We start from the raw sequence: 7,313 nt of genomic DNA on the forward strand, positions 1-7,313 counted from the left end.
CGCACGATCTTGAATATTCACATTACGGTTCATTGAAAAGGCAATGGGCTTTGCAACAAGATTGACAACAAAAGGAAAAATGATGAGGAAAATTGCCTTACTTATCTGCTACAGTACTCTTGATTGCCAAGTGTAATTTTACGGTTCATTATAAGAGAGGGAAAAGTTTGACCATTAACTTGAGTACTTGCATATCCTATTGATACACAGAATAAGTTGCTTGAAACACACTTGGTTCTTAATGAAGCCACTGTAATTTTGTGTTTTTAAAGCATCATCAGTTTTCATCAGTTTTGCCCCTGCTGGAGTTTTATGCAGGTAAAATAGCTAAAGGTCATCAGACACTGTGGGACGTAAAACAACTATAGAAAAATGAAGATGTTAAAATGACACGAGTGTGACATGAGCTATTTTCTGAGTTACCACTTGACATAGTATGATATTTGACTGGTAATTGAGGTAAATAGCATTGCTGTTGCAGATGTCATGATAGATCAGATAGGGGTCAGATAACATAACAAGTTTAATCATCCTTTAACACAGGTGAATGTTGTTCTAAATTTCTATGGGGAATGCACCCATTTAAAATTGTATTCCTCCATTCTACTAAATATTCCTAAACTTTAGTTCCCTAAAGGGCACACCACTGTTCAAAACACTTTAATACCTCCTCATTATCTGGAACTGTGTTGTTCAAAACTATAGCCATTAACCACATGTGGACTATTTAAATTCCATTCAGTTGAAGTTAAAATTCAGTTTCCCAGTCACAATAGGCAAATTTCAAGTGTTCAATGCCTTCAAGTGGCTAGTGGCTACTCTATTACAATGCAACTCTACACAGTTTCCAACAACTCAGAATGTTCTATTTGATAGCTTATATCTAGAGCTGGACTATTCAACATGGTAGCCCCTGGCCACATATGGAGATTGAGTGCTTGAAATGTGGCCAAATTTGAGATGTGTCACCCATGTAAATTACATACCAGATTTGGAAAACATAGTTCAAAAAAAATACTGCAAAATAGCTCATTAATAATTTTGTATGCTAATGACATGTTGAACAATACTTTATATATACTTTTAAATAAAATATAGTACTAAAGTTAATTTCATCTGTTACTTTTTAACTTTTTAAGACATGACAACTAGAAGATTTCAATTTATTTATTTATTTTGATGTGGAGTCTCGCTCTGTCGCCCAGGCTGGAGTGCAGTGGTGCGATCTCAGCTCACTGCAACCTCTGCCTCCCGGGCACAAGTCATTCTCCCACCTCAGCCTCCCAAGTAGCTGACATTACAAGTGCATGCCACAACACCTGGCTAATTTTTGTATTTTTGGTGGAGATGGGGTTTCACCATGATGCCCAGGCTGGTCTCAAACTCCTGACCTCAAGTGATCCACCCGCCTTGGCCTTCCAAAGTGGTGGCATTGCAGGTGAAAGCTACCATGTTTGGCCTAGAAAATTTAAATTTAGGCATGTAGCTTGCATTATAGTTCAACTGGAAAACACTGATCTACAATGAAAAAGTCTATATGATAAAGGCCTCAAGGACGTACCCGTAGTGCAACAAAGTGGGGATTCTTAACTTGCTGTCTACTGGAGGAACTATGGGGGTGCTCACCAAACAGAGGAAGAGACACAGTTATAGTAGGGATCTGCGGAAGAGCAGAATTTAAGAGGAATTTAGATGATGTAGTATTTTGGTAGAATCAAGCAAAGGAGGGAGGGCTATTTATAGAGGGATTAACCTCAGGCCCAGACTGAGAAGCAGACATTTATTGTAGCTTTGAAAACTATAAAGTCAAGATAAATATGGCATGTATTTAAAAACCCTTTATTTGAAATTCTTAATTAAGTTGAAAATTGAGACTGTGTTTGTGGGCCAAAGTGACTCAGTCCAATCAAAGGTGAAATGCTCTGCTCTTACTAATAGATGATTCTTCACCATTATGTTCTTTCATTAATCATCAAAAGGAGTGTTCACAAGTTCATCATCAAATAAAATTAGTATTTCTTGGCGTAGCATTAAAGTCCATCCATGATCTGACTCTGTGGTTCCCAGTAATATTCCACACTATGATTCCTCATACACACTGTGATAATGCAAAACTGTTCTCAAAGCTTGCCCTGTTCTTGCTAACGCTTTAATTTGCTCGTATTATTTCCCTTCTGCTAGAAGGCTCTTCCCGCTCCTTCTGTTGAAAAACTTAAAGACTCAGTTCAATAATCACAGCTTCTTCTAAAGACTTCCCAGATTTCATCCTTTATAGTAAAGCAAGTATAAAACAAATATCCAAGAACATTTGGCTTTGACCTTCCAGGGGCAAATGAGGGGCACACTTTCTACTTTGTGAGATGCTTATTTGGTCTTGTGCCCTCTAGGCTGCCTGTCACTTGTCCAGCTCCTGAAAAGCAGAGGACCTGCCCTGTTTGTACGTTTTTCCCCACCCCGTAAAAGCAGTTCATTTCACATGGGAAGTTCTTAAAAAAAATCTGATGAATGAATAATTATTCTTACATAAAGATAAAATGTAATTATGTTGGCAGTGAAAAAAACTATCGTGTGTAGTTTAGGCCTAGGCAGATCCTGTAACTTCCACTTATTTTCTCTTTGCAAACACAGCTCCAAGTAATTCAGTTACTATACACAGACTGAAGAAATAATGACGTCAAACCTGGCTTTGCCTATACTTGAATGCATTTAGTTGTTTTGGTGCTTCACACTTGAATTTCAGTTTGCCTGCATAGAACACACACACACGCTCAGACACACACATGGTCTAAATCTGTGCATGCTGGAGGGAGAGAGAGGAAGAAAAGCGTGGTCTTTGTTTTAGAGGGTTAGTGCTGACTCAAGATGCCTGAAAGGCTCCTATCATACCACCCTGACTATGCCTTGTGTGATAACAGCTATCAACATTCATACTAATGTCAGATTGACTCTGAAGCAGTCTCTGCTTTATTCACTCATTCATATCATTTACTATGCATATAATTCATGCAAGACATTGCTTGTTAATGCATTTATATGATGGGAAATTATTCTAAGCACATATTTTGCAGGCCATATTTATGCATGGATAGAACCGGTAGATTAAAAGGCAGTATTCTTTGAGGATCTGTTGAGAAATTATCTTACCAGTACCCTGTTATAATGTCAAAAATCTTCATTTTTCTCTGCAATTATAAATATATCTTAACATAGGAAATGCTAGTAAAATACTACAAAGAGCAATGAGCTAGGGAACGCAAGGCTGGTGTCCCACCTGATTTGTTAGCCACGTGATTTGAGAAATATTATTTTCTCATTTTTAAGACACCTTGTGCCTATTTCCTCTTCTCAGAAAAAAGCAATAAAGCATTGCTCTTTACCTTCTTAATGATAAGAATCAAAAAAGAAAGATTGCCAAGCCTGGTCCATGGGGACTATGATTCAGGGGGTGTAGAGAGAAATCTAGAAATCTGTTGTGCTGTGTTTTGTTTTTATTAAATGTCCTGGTGATTGTAAAGAAAATTTGAAAAACTCTGATTTAGACCTGGCTTCACACTTCAAAGTGTGTGAGAATCACCAGGAGGCTTGTTAAAAAATGCAAATTGTGGGGTCTCACCTCTAATGATTCTGATTCAGCAGATCCGAGATGGGGCCCAGGAATCCGAAATTTTAATGAGCATTTCTAGGGAATTCAGGTGCGAATTCACAGACCACAGTCTGAGAAGTACAGATCTCAACTGTGACTTTTGGGAGGTTAGAGATTGTCTAGTTCATGGCCATAATTCCAGCAACCACAGCAGAGTGGACGCTCAACAACTATTGCTGAATTGAGTGAAATTGCCCTATGATACAATATTTTCCTTTTACCTAGAAAAAAAGAACCATCATTTAGAAGTGGTAAAATAATGTATTTACTAATAAAATAACAAAGATAATTTATCTAATTCATCTCTATCTTAGTTTCTTTGGTACTTTGATATTTCCAGGTCATTTACTCATTCATCAAGTACTTACGGAATGTGTGAGGCACTGGTAATATAGCAGTGAACAAATTGACATGGTTTCTTTTCTCCTGGAACTCATGGTATAAGTAGATTTTCTGGCTATCTACTGCTGGATAATGGACCACTCTAAAACATTGGTTTACAACCACAACAATGATCTATACTCAAAGTAGGGTCAACGTGACAACTTGTCTCTGTCCCATATGGTATCAGCTTTTGCAACTAACTGTGGCTGAAGATTCAGTTCCAATAGGTTGGCTTACAACTTGGTGTTGACTGCCACCTGGGAACTAAGTCAGGGATGTTAGCTGAGCCCTTGGTTTCTTTCCACGTGGCCTTCCCAGCAACTGCTTGGGCTTCCACATAGCATGGGAGTCTCAGTGTAGTTGGACTTCTTACATGCAGACTGGCTTTTCTCAAAGACCACTGTCTACCAGAATACAGTGTAGGCTGCAATGTTTCTTCTGAGTTACCCTCTGAATCACAGAATGTTACTTCCATTAAATTCTATTTGTCAGTCAAGTCACTATGGCTGTCCAGATTCATAAAGTGGGGGATTATTCCCCACTTTCAATGACAAGTGTAGCAAAGAATTTGTGGCCATCTTTAATTTACCAAGGAGTGAGACGGATATTTAACAATTAACTAAATACACTTGCAATAAGGACCAGTAAGGAAAAGTATCTGGTACTAGGAAAACATAAAACAGAGGGAGGTAATTAGGAAAAGACCCCCTAAGGAGGTAATATTAAAGATGAGATGGGCTCTAAGTTAGAGTGCTACAATAAAATGCAAGGAGTTAGTAATTAGAAAGCAGGTAGAATAATTAGGCAAAAGAGACAAGGATAAAAATGATAAGAGCTAGTCTTAATTACTTGCTTCCTCTGTGCCAGGCACTGTTTCAAGCCTTTACATGCATTATCTCATTTAACCTTCACAAAGATCCCAGGAGATAAATAATTGTATTCCTATTTTACATAAACTGAGAAGTAAAGAGTTCCTCAAGATGGTGTGGCTAGCAGGTGGCAGAACCGGGGTTTTAGGGTCTTGCTTTACTCGAGAAATTTATGATATGGACATTCTTGCACCATATACTGTCATCCTGAGGGCTATGAGTAGCCCCGAAATTCCAGCAGGGAACACAGCTGAAGAGCAAGTTACACACAAAGTAAGAGTGAACGAACATCAGAGGTGAACTTCATCTACTGCACCCTGGCTCTAGTGGAGGGTTGTAATTTTCTCTCACAGCAGTGTTTTAGAAGGAGATTGGAAAATAGCAGCTGGACTCCTATTGGTAACTAGGAAAGGGGAAGCATTTCCTTTGATTTAACTCCGTTACCGAATCCGATAATTTTTTTTTTAAGCTCAGAAAGACCCTTATTGCCTCTCTCTCCAGGTGGGGGCATAGATATTTTTCTCCAAAATCAGACAGGATTTGCTAAATAAATAATATTCCTTTAAATAAACCTTGAAAGGCAAACGTCAGCTGTGTACGTTTCCAGAGGTCTGGTGACAGTGCAGTGAATGTATCACCCAAGTGACGTGGGTTTTGTGATCTACAGATGTAATACTTCATCTGGACCCGTGTGACATACTATCAGGTCTGTGTTGCTTTGATGATGTATTACTTGGGAAAATAAGGTTAGCTGTCAAAAACTCATTCTGGGGAACTGAGAGTTTGGCTGGGGGGAAAATTCATTTCGGGCCTTAAAAAAACACATTTTTCATTGGAGTGGAGGGAATGATGACACGGCTAGAGTCAAAAAGCTTGAGGGCCTTGTGAACTCTCATGGCAATTGCATCTTTCAATACAGATGACTCAGGGGAAAAGCAAGGGACAAATGTATATAGACAGAACCCTTCTTTATTTGGGGTGTTTGCAGCAGCCAATATATACAACTGTAGGATGGTACAAATGGGTTAGTTTCTGTGAATTCCCATTGGAATGTCCTTGAGACAGCATAGGCTGTAAAAGCTGTTTCAGAAGGCTACGTTTTTGTAATAAACATCTGGAATTAGAGTTTTGCATTGGGGGCTAGAAAGTGTCTTATAATTATTTTGCATATCTCTATTTATGGATGCATTAACAACTCTTATTTTACAGAGAGTGATAATGTATTCCGAAATGATCTTTAATACTGATATTTCAAAATCTGTTTTTAAAAATGTGTGTCATCTGAAATTAAAAAAAAATGTCTTCAGTATTTTATCTACTTTCAGATGTGCTGACTAATCTTGGAACTTGATTTACATTTATCACTAAATTCAGATTTCACATCCATGTATTGTTAATTTCTGCCTGAACTTAATATGTTTACAATAATGCAAAACTTCTATAATAGATTTTCCGAGAAAATAAATATCAAAAAATAAAAGCAAAAAACGAAAACAAAACATAATCCTTGAGGGAGCCAAATGGAAGAACTATTTCTTTTGGGTAAAAAAGCAAGTCCATAGATGTTCTGAAGTTTTAGAGTTGGGCTCTGAATTTAGTAACAGTTAGATCTGTTTACTTAGCTAGAAGATACAAGTGAGTGAACAATCGTTTATTCATCACTGAGGTGAATTTCACTTTGTGATTTGAAGAAAGGCCAAGAGTTATTCTTAAATCTAATAAAACACTTTGACTTAAGTAGTAAAATAGTGATCATGAAACCAAAACTTTTATATATCTTGTTCTTTTTTTTTTTTAACATAGTAAAGGTAAAGGTATAAAACACAATAATATTTCATTTTCCAAATTTAAAGAATAATCCAAAGTGTTTTCAAATTTTGTTTGTAACAGTTTGTCCTAATTACTGTAATTATGTCTGTATAACTCTTATATATCTTGGTAGGGGGTGGAGTAAGATAAGGTAAGGCAAGGGATTGGTCTAAATAATTCCCTGATGAGAGATACAAAGAACAGTAATATATACTCAATAATCATTTTTAAATAAATTCCTATATTGACATTGCTCTAAGTCTTTTTTTTTTTTTTTTTTTTTTTTTTTTTTTTTGAGATGGAGTCTGGCTCTGTCGCCTGGCTCTGTCGCCCAGGCTGGAGTGCAGTGGCCAGATCTCAGCTCACTGCAAGCTCCGCCTCCCGGGTTTACGCCATTCTCCTGCCTCAGCCTCCGGAGTAGCTGGGACTACAGGCGCCCGCCACCTCGCCCGGCTAGTTTTTTGTATTTTTTTAGTAGAGACGGGGTTTCACCGTGTTAGCCAGGATGCTCTTGATCTCCTGACCTCGTGATCCGCCTGTCTTGGCCTGCCGAAGTGCTGGGATTACAGGCTTGCTCTGAGTCTCAAAATAACTTTTCAATAGATAAG

This window comes from Macaca fascicularis, chromosome 2 (assembly GCF_037993035.2).
Source record: "Macaca fascicularis isolate 582-1 chromosome 2, T2T-MFA8v1.1".
NCBI lineage: Eukaryota > Metazoa > Chordata > Mammalia > Primates > Cercopithecidae > Macaca > Macaca fascicularis.